We start from the raw sequence: 10,101 nt of genomic DNA, 5'->3' as shown, positions 1-10,101 counted from the left end.
AAAACCCCTTCTAGTGGAATTCACCAAAATAGGAGCTTCCAGTTCAAGAGACCTGAGCCCCAAACGCTGATAAGAAGGAAGAGGGTGCCAAAGCAGGGGCTCCTTGGCAGCTCCCATCCCTCGCCTCAGATCCCGCCCTTTCTTTATAGTGTTTGAATAAGTTTTCCAGTCTTCCTCCGTGTGTGTATTTGGAGGTGTAGACAGAGTGCAGGAGAGGAGTCCTGCTCCCACCCAGCGGGCAGAGAAGAGCTAGGGAAGAAGGAGACATTACCCGCAGAGGTCTCAGGTCCCCACTACCAGCGCAGGGTCAGTCTATGGCTCCACCCAGCCACCCCCTCCCAGGGGATGCCCTCTACTGCGCAGAGACTCCAGCTCAGGCCTGGGAAACACTCACTGAAGCAAAAGAAACCCGGCAGAAGGACTGCCACCAAGGCCCACATCTCAGCACCTCAGCGGGTTACCACCTCCTCTGGTGGCAGGTCTCCTGAATGGCAGGTGTCTTGAAAGCTGTTGCCGCCAAGGCAGCGGTTCCTGGCAGTTCCAACCACCACAAGGGCTTCTTCACACTCCTGGCCTGTGGCTCGCGCCCAGCTTCCTATGTCCACCTCCTCCTTTCTCCTACCGCTGGCCCCACCCCTGCTCTCTCCTTGCCTGCCCCTCAAGGCTGTGCCCTTGTTCCCAGGCTCACTGGGGAGGCTGATTTCAGAAGCAGCTCTCATCCTGCTTCAGGACTGGGACCTTCCAGGAAACTGAAGCAGTGTGAAGAACCGCCCCCTCCCCATACCCAAATTCTTGCAATCAATTCAGAAAGAGTTCAGACCTGTCACTCAGAGTAATAGGCATGAGTTTATTAGAAAGGATAGGAAAGGGGAAAGGGGACACCCTCAAGGGAAGAGTGGGTCCTCTTAGGAGAGGGACAGCTTGCCTCTCTTGCACTCCAGTTTTATTAGGGATCCCAGAGAAATTGCCAGAGAGTTCCACCAGATCCACCTCTTGACTGACAGCAGGATGACATCAGACTTTCAAGTGCCCACTATCATGACAACTCTAGGTCACTTTGGCCCATGCTGATCAAAGAATCCATTGTAATTGTAATTATAGATTTTATGGTTAGGAGGAAGGATCACAGATTCCTCCCCCCGCCCCTTCAAAGGAATTTGTGTTCCTCTTATCGGGATTATTTCAAGCGTGTGTTTCTCCTACTCACCACCATTCCATTTGCTGAGGAATATGACATATCCTGTCCACTTAAACTGCAGGTAAATTGTTTCTTGGAAAGAAAATGTGGGGGTTAGTACAGTGAGCCAAGTTTATAGAATTATCCCTTTAACCTCATGTTCCCACCTCTCACATCTCTCTGTTGCCTGTCTAGCCCTCTTTTTTCGCTCTGTTTTTAATTGTTTGATTCATTCTCTGCACAGGGTTAATCAAACGTGTTCTATTTATGGTGGTGAACATTTAAAAATGTGGTGAACACAGGAACCATTAGGGCCTAGTCCCAAATAACCTTTAGTAGTAAGTAGAGAGATCCAAGACACCCCTATCAGAGGAATTAAGTACTCTGCCCTGTTTGAGTTTAACATGCTGGAACTATGGGTTTCAAATGTGGCTCCAAGCCACAGTATGGATAAGGCCTTTGAATGTGTCACTGACTCAGCCAGGCCATATCATTCTCCCTGAAGCAAAAGCCCTAACACCTTAAAACCACCTGTAACATTGATACTAAATGATGAACTCTCTTGTCAAAAAGTCAGGCTCTGGTGGCTGCTCTAATGGTGATCATCCTGTCCACTCCCTGGGTTGTTTTTATCTTACCCACTGGAAAAGAAAGCAATTCTCCACTACAATGTCCCATTTCTCCAACTCCTCTACCCTGGGTGTCTCCTCTCAGGCACACCATTGCCACAGTAATAAAATTGCCACTGTCCCTGACTCTCTTAGCAGTGTGTGGTATACTATTTAACTTTTTCCTGTATTTATTTGTGTGTATGTGTATCTGTGTGACCATCTTCCCCACAGCATTGTTAATTCTTTAAAAATAGAGAGGACCTTTTAAGTGTTCCCTTCTCTGAGACTCTCCATTGAACTGGACAAACAGAAGTGCTGAGGGGCCTGCCCTTCCAGCATCCACTGTGGGGAGCTTCAGGGCCTGAAGAACCCCCCCAGAAATGGTTTCAGAGAATGGCATCTGCTTTATTGAGCAACAAAAACTACCTTTTATAGTGGGTATGTCTTAATTTACATATCACAGTCATGATAGGCCAGAGGTGATAACATATCATGTTATAGGAGTCCAGACACCAAAAGTTCAGAAATTGCCATGTAGGCTGAACTTTTACCAACAGGGGAATAACGTGTTGCCAAAGGAGAAAGAAAATGGCGCTTGCCAGTGTTCTGACAGCACTCTGTCCCAAAACATAGTGTTCTATATTAGGACTTCTCTGCTGCACAATGAGCGAGATAAGCATTTCTCCATGAGGGTCCAAGGTTAGGCCCTGCAACACAGAAGAAGTTCAATAAATGTATTGATGGGACTTGAGGCAAGCATTACTCTTGGTGAAATTCGATTGTTTTTAAGGATTGAAAAAGGAAAACAATTGTCTAACAGATATCCCTTTACAATAATGGTTAATAATGATGTTACTAACACTTTGATTGGCATCCTTGATACCCTGAAGCTATCAAAATGATTGATGGGTTTTTCCTCCAACTACTGCTTATATGAATCCAAAAGAATCTCTACCTGACTTTGAGCATTATGGACATTGTATATCAGAGTAGCTGGTTAAGGAAATGAGACTGTCAGCTGTTCTTGGAACTAACTGACTCCCCCTCTCTCCCATCCCCAACCCCCTACAAAGCTGACAAGTGACTGGAATGGACTGCCCCCAACCTTCAGTCTTTTCACTGAAGGTTTCACTTTATACTCTGTTTTATAGTGGAAGTTACTCAGGCTATGCATTTAATGACTTTTTTGTGCAGAAAATTGAATTGTTGTAGAAGCACAGGAGCCCCACTCACCAAATAAAGTGGTGGAGCAATGAGGGCCTGTGCTTTGGGTGGGAACTGGGTTTGGATGGTCAGGAGGCTGGAAGATACTGAAGTGGGGTTGGAGAGTTGGATTTGGCCTAGGGAAATGGAAGGAAGGCTCCCATTTGTGGGAAATGATCTTCCTCATATTTATTTCAGTTACAGGGCAAATATTAGAAGCAGAAACTACCTCTAGGTAGCAAGGGCATAAGAGGAGGCTTTCATTGAGGGAGATCCTGCCACAAAGGTGGAAAACTGATCTGCCATGAATTTTACTCTACATGCTGCTGAATAAAGTATGCTTTTTCTTGGCCTGGGTGATACATTTATTTACTACATTTCCCCCTGGTGATGCTGCTGGCATTGTTCATATAAGGAGCCCATTTTTATGGCAGCTTGAAAGCACTGGAGAAAGCCAGACTCAAAGCTGGGATATAAAAATTGCAGTTGAAAAAAAAGTGACCACAACACTCAGAGCAACCAAGAGATCTTTATTGCAGCAACTGAGGAGAAGAGAGAGAAAAAGAGAAGAGAGAGAGAGAGAGAGAGAGAGAGAGAGAGAGAGAGAGAGAGAGAGGAGAGAGCACGCGTGCAAAGGAGACACATAGAGCAAGAGAGAAGAGAGAGAGGGGCCCGGCAGGAGGGAGTTTTTATAGCCCAAATCTAATAGGGTCTCTGGGTCTGCAAGCTGCCTGTTGGCACACAAGGGGGGTTACGTGTTCGGCCTTGAGCAGGGGGTTGAGTGTTCAGACTTGAGCAGGGGCTTGGGCGTTTGGGCTTGAAGCAAACAGGTGATAAAGAACCAGACAGAGGCTTTGAGTGGCCAGGTCATCCTGCAGCTAACTTTGTTTGGCATGCCCTGCAGACAGCTTACTCAGCCTGTCCTGCACCTAACAGCAGTGAGCACATTTCTTTGAGAGCATGTAGTATTTGGGGTCCTGAGAAGGCCCCTGTGTATCTTGCCTAACTTTCCTCTTTGAGGACAGATACCATACATGTAGTGGGTGTATGCTGTGCACCAGGACCACTGTTGCAGGTTGGTTTATGTTGCTGCAGCCGGACTGCAGCATTTTCCAATGCTGCTGTAATAAATTACCATAAATGTGAAGGCTTTAAAAACATGCATTTAAATTCTCACAGTTCCCATATGTCAGAACCCAGTGGGCTCAGCTGGGTTCTCTGTTGTCTCAGAGGCTGAAGTCAAAGTGTTGGCTGGGCTTCTCTCCCTTCTGGAGACCCCAGGAGAGAATCCATTTCCAGTTCACCCAGGTGGTTGGCAGAACTCAGTGTGTGCAGGGCCGAGATCCTGGTTTCCTTGATGGCTTCTGTCTTGGGGTGGGGTTTTCTCCATCTAGAGGCCTTTTGGTCATTGTGTGTAGTCTCAGAACATCTCAGACTTGCAGTGGCAAGATAAATCCTGAGGATGTCAGGTCTTCTCTGCCTCCCCTCTTCTGCCATATCTCTAACCTCTAGGACCAACTCCTCTGCCTTCCTTTTCTCCTCTTAAGTGCTCAAGTGATTGGATGGGGCCCACTTGGTCATCCAGGATCATCTCCCTCTTGTAAGGTCTGTGATCATAATTACATACACACAGTCTCTTGCCATGTACATACATCCTCTCATGTTCCTGGGGATTAGGTCTTGGAAGTCGTCGTGGGATGTTATTGTTCTTACCACAGTTAGTTGCTTTCCATATTTATCCCCTGTAATCCTCACAATAGCCTGCGAGGAAAGTACTTTTATATTCATACTATATGAGAACAAACTGAGGTTTGGGGAAGTTTATATCACAGGAACAAATGGTGGAACTGGGGTTTGAACTTTGCTTCAGAGCACATGCTCTATCTCTGCTGGAGAGAAGGAAAAGGGGAAGCAAGCAATCCTGTGATCTGCTGCTCTGGCTGCATTCCCCACTGTTGTGCTAGTGCTGCTACTCAGTTACACAGGACACCACTGTCCCCCACAGATCTGATCTTCTCCTACATGCATGTGCATGATTTGTGTGTTGGCTGGGTCCAGCAGACATCAAATCGCACGCTTCAGTGAAGTGACTGAGGAGAGGTTGAAAAAGGGACTGCTGACAGGGTTGTGGGTGGGGTCATGGGAAACCAACAAGGAATAACAAAGCACCTTAGCTGCAACAGCTGTTGCACCTTCAATGTGGAGTGGCACAGGAAAGACACTTGCCAAAAGCCTGAGGAACAGAAGAAACTGCAGGAGGAGCTGCCTAGCAGGAGCCATGGCCTCCAGAGCAGTACAGTCACTACTGGCCTGTCAGGAGGAAGGTGGCCAGGTAGAAACATGGACTTCACTCTCCATCCCTCCCTCAACTCCCATCACTGGCTAACCTCAACCAGTAGCCAGAAAGAAAGGGATATGTTTTGCAGTTCTTGAAGATTAGCTTTGTAGGTCTAGAGCAGAGATGGGAGGATGGAGAGCAGATCTGAAGGAGACCATCCAGCCCTGCAGGACTGTCCCTACACCATTAGAGACTGCATGTGACTGTGTCTTGCTTTGACAATTGTGTATAGCTGCCTAAACAAATTACCATAAGTGAGAGGCTTAAACCAAGAGAAGATTATTCTCTCACAGTTGCAGAGGCTGGAGGTGTCAACAGGGCCATGGAAAGAATCCTTCCTGCCTTCTGTCTCACCTCTGCTGGATGCTGGCAAGCTTGGTGCTCCCAATTTGGTATGCCTCACTCCAGTCTTCCTCTGTCTGCACAGGTTCAGCCTGTCTGTCTCTATGTCCTCTCCTTTTCATAAAGGCACACTAGTCTCTGAATTTAGAGATTTCATTTTGAGATCCGTAACTCCCTGTTAAGGTCCTTATTTCCCAGTAAAATCACATTGTGACATTCTGGGTGGACAGGAATTCAACTCATGATAGCCAGTGACAAGATACTTCTAGGCAAAAGCTCTACGTCTTTCCATGCAGTTTGTCACTCTTCGTTTCCCTCTGCCACCACGTGAGCAAAGCCCAGACAGTAGCTGTTCCCTCAGTCTGGGTCCTGGAGTGAGGATGAACAGAGCCCCAGATGACCTGCAGAGGAAACGTATCGAGAAAAGAAATGAACATGTCCTCTCTCCTGACGATACCAGGCACAGTATGTAACCATAGTCCAGCTCTTCAGAGACTTTCCCAGCAGCCATAGCAGCTCCCCTCAAGTTTACCAAAACCATTCTGCAACTTCCTGTGTTCTTAGTCCTGGCATTTTACTGGATTTTTTCCCCTCTTTGGGCCTAGGTGTAGAAAGAAGTAGAACTTTAAAGGCTGCTTTTCGTGTCCTTAGAGGGGCAAGTTTTCTAGGGTAAAGAGGCATGGGTGTTCTTTGAAGTTAGCTGCAACACAACTGTCTGCATTTGGGACTGGCAGCCTCACCTCCCGTTTCAGATGAGGCCCTACCAGCAGCAGCCAAGAACGTGCACTGAGAAGACTTTGTTCTCTGTCTCCACCAGGGCTCTCTAGCGTCCCCTTCCCTGGCTTGCTATGGTCACTTCTGCAAAGTCACTGGAGAGACTGTGCCTTGTGAAGCTCATTCACTGATGTTCCACAGGTTCTCTGTGTGCATCTGCAGTTGCCTTTACCTCTTGTTTGACGGCTGTGTTGTGGGCTATGCAGGCAAACTCTCAGCAACTGGACTTTGAAAGTGAAGTGGACAAGCTGGCATCACACCGCCACACCAGACTGAACTACATATTTGGAATTGGGAGAAAGGTTGCCTGGTTCCTCATCTCTTTAACCTTGTTCACTTGTCTTGAATGGCAGCTGGGTCTTGATGCCACAGAGGATGATTGTTGCTGCATAAGCTGCAACTGCCACCTTCCTTCTTCTCCCACAGTTCCCTGAAACACAAGGGTAGGAGGGAAGAAAGCAGTTTGACACACCCTGAGCCCAGAGGGTGGTTTTCAAGGACTGGTACCTGGCTTCATAGCAACTATAGCATCTGGGGCTTATTAGAAATGCACATTCATGGGCCCTAACACCAATTTCTCAACAGACTCTCTAGGCTTTGGCCTGGCAGTCTCTGTGTAGGTGAGTCATGCAGATGATTCTGGGACACAGGGAAGTATGAGAGCTGTTGGCTTTAGATCTGACCTCAGGAGATAGATGGCCTGCCTTTGAGGGGATACAACCACTGAGATAAAATGTCATTAACTCTCCTATTTTCTTTTCTTTAGCAAAAGACACCCACCTGCAGTAGAATGCAGAATATCTTGGAATTCCAGTTGTCTCCTGGCCTACTGGGTGCTTTATATTAGTTGCAGATCTCAAGTAACAATTGGGAAGTAGCAGCACTCAGGAGACACAATCATGACAGCTATTAGTGAAACCCTTTGTGTGGACAGCAGCATCTCTAGGATCTCATTGTAAAAAGTGGTAACAGATATAGGGAGAGCAGTGTCTGAGATTGGGGTCTCTAATGACCTCATGGCTGTGGCAAGCCTAATGGCTGGAAATGTTCCTGTGCAAGGGTACAGAATGCCTATCTGCTGTGGCAATGCCCTGTATGAGAAGGATCTGTGGAAGAGTCTTATCAGCCTTGACCTTGATTTTAGGCACATACTTCCTAGGAATAGAGGAACTCTCCTCCTAAACAACCACAATGTTTCACCAGTACCACTATTTCTGAAGCTACCTGCTTAATAGTAACTTTAAACAATAGACTTTCTTGAGGGTAATACAAAGCTCCTAACATTGCACATTGCAAATGTAAACTGAAATTGTAAAAAAAAAAATCTACATAAATGTTTCTAGCCTTGTAACTTTCTGATTACAAAGAATAATGCTTGCATAATCTTTAGCCTCATAATAAAATATATAAATAAAGATTGCTGGTGTAACTCTTTGGGTCTGCTTCTCCATCAGAGAACAGCACTCTACCTGATCCCAGCTTTATCTTCAGAAGACATCTGTGTCTATGAGTCTTTATTTTTCTAATCCCCCATCACCCCTTGCTGGAACCTGCTAGACTGGCCATGCTGGTCACAGCATCTCATGACAAAGAAGCACACATTGTACCTCTGTTCTGAAAAAAGTCAAAGTTATGCTTCCTTCTGGCCTTAGACTCTCTGACTTTACATTAGTTTAGAAACAGTTTGAGAAATGGTTGTAGTGTCCATCTAGAAACTTATTATCTGAAGTCTGTTGTAACCTTTGGGAGTTTCCATTTATAAGATACCATTTTGATAGAAGGTAGAAAGCTTTCATCTGGTTATACAACAGTATCTGTGGTCCAGAGAATGAAGCAAATGAAACTGGGAGTCTCATGGAGAAATAAAAGATCAATACTGTGAAAGTTTACAGATCAAAATGGGGTCATTTGGGTCAAGATACAATCCAATTTTATGGAGGAAGGGATATCAGGCATGTATGCTGATAATAAGACTATTTTAGAAAAGATTCTATCAGAATCAAAACCTTGCACAAAGGCCACCAGAAACTCACAAAAACATAAAATGACATCTTCTCAGCAACTCTCTGGTTAATCTTGGACTAATGTCACTTTTACTGATCCTTGTAGTCAAGGATTATCATTTCAACATATCTTATATGTGATCCTCATCTTACCTTTACACACTTCCTCTTATGATACCTTTCTGAATGCACCTATGCTTTACTCCAGTAAGCACAAGCACATTTGCATTTGAATAAAATTCTATTCCCAAATAAACTCGATTAATTTTTAGGGAATCTTTTTTTGTTTGTTATTTAGGTTGGCAAAACACATTTCACCATGTGCCAAATTCAGAGGAGCTTTCACAGCTTGTAGAGTAGGTGAGAAATGAGTCATACTCTAACATAATTCAAAAGAAAATTATTTGTACCTTTTCGACACACAAAGGGGCTAGACTACCTGGAGCTGGTTCTAGTGAGCTAAAATGAAGTTATTCTTTTAAACTCCTGTGCCTTCAAAAAGGTCAGCAGCATTCTGCACAAAGGCATGCTATGTTCTTTGGACATTTAACAGGCCTGTTATGGGCAAATATGTCAAGTTTGCTGATGGATAAATTTCTATTCTTCAGTCTTTAGGATAATTCTCTTGATTTTTGTCTGATAGCACTGAATTGCTAAGAAAGTTAAGTAGTTTTCTTGTGCAACACAAAGTCTGTGAACCAGAATTATTATTATTATTATTATTATTATTATTATTATTATGTTCTTATTTAATGAAAAACTTGTACTCCTTCATTTCTTCCTCTCTGCCTTCAGAATCCTCATGGCAGTTTAAAGGGTGCAATGGCCTTAGAAAGCTGATCAAGTATGCTTGTGATTTGTGTTCCAATAATCTCCCAACCTATCCCTCTAGATTCTTCTTTGGGGGGCTGAGCCCTACAACTATCTGGCTTCCTTTTTCTTCCCTAAAAAGTGTTTTGTGCCAATGGAACCATGAATTAAATGAAAGGCTATCAAAGTACTAAAGGAAAGAATTAATAGTCAGTGCATACATATATCACAACTGACAGACTTATTTCAGTGCAAGTGAAGATGTTTTCATTGTCTCCAATTGGAACCCTGCCTAGCTGTTTGCACACTCTGAGGGGTTTACATAGCTGGCCTACCCAGCACAGACAGCCTGGATAGTTTCCTGGGAGAAGTGATTTTTTAAAAATCTGTTTATTTTTTGATTGGCATATGATATTTATAATATTATATACTTATAATATTTATAAGTATAAAGGAAAATGTGAAATTTTGATTCCTGTATACTTTGGGAAGGGATCAACTTAGGGGAATTATCATACCTCTCACCTTAAACTTATTGTTTCTTTTTTTAAAAATTAATTCAATTATTTTAATGAGGTATATATGACAACAGAATGTATTTTTATTCATTGTACACAATTACAGGAAAACTTTACATTTCTATGGTTGTACATGATGTAGTATCACACCACATATGCAGTCATATATGTACCTAAGGTAATGATGTCCATCTCATTCCACCATCTTTCCTGCCCCCATGCCCCCTCCCTACCTTCCCTTCCCCTTGCCCAATCAAAGTTCCCCATTCTTTCTATGCTTCCCCACTCTCCATCATGAACCAGCATCCACTTATCAGAGAGACTA

This window comes from Urocitellus parryii, chromosome 2, assembly GCF_045843805.1.
Source record: "Urocitellus parryii isolate mUroPar1 chromosome 2, mUroPar1.hap1, whole genome shotgun sequence".
In the NCBI taxonomy this organism is placed as follows: domain Eukaryota; kingdom Metazoa; phylum Chordata; class Mammalia; order Rodentia; family Sciuridae; genus Urocitellus; species Urocitellus parryii.
This window is presented reverse-complemented; position numbering follows the sequence as displayed.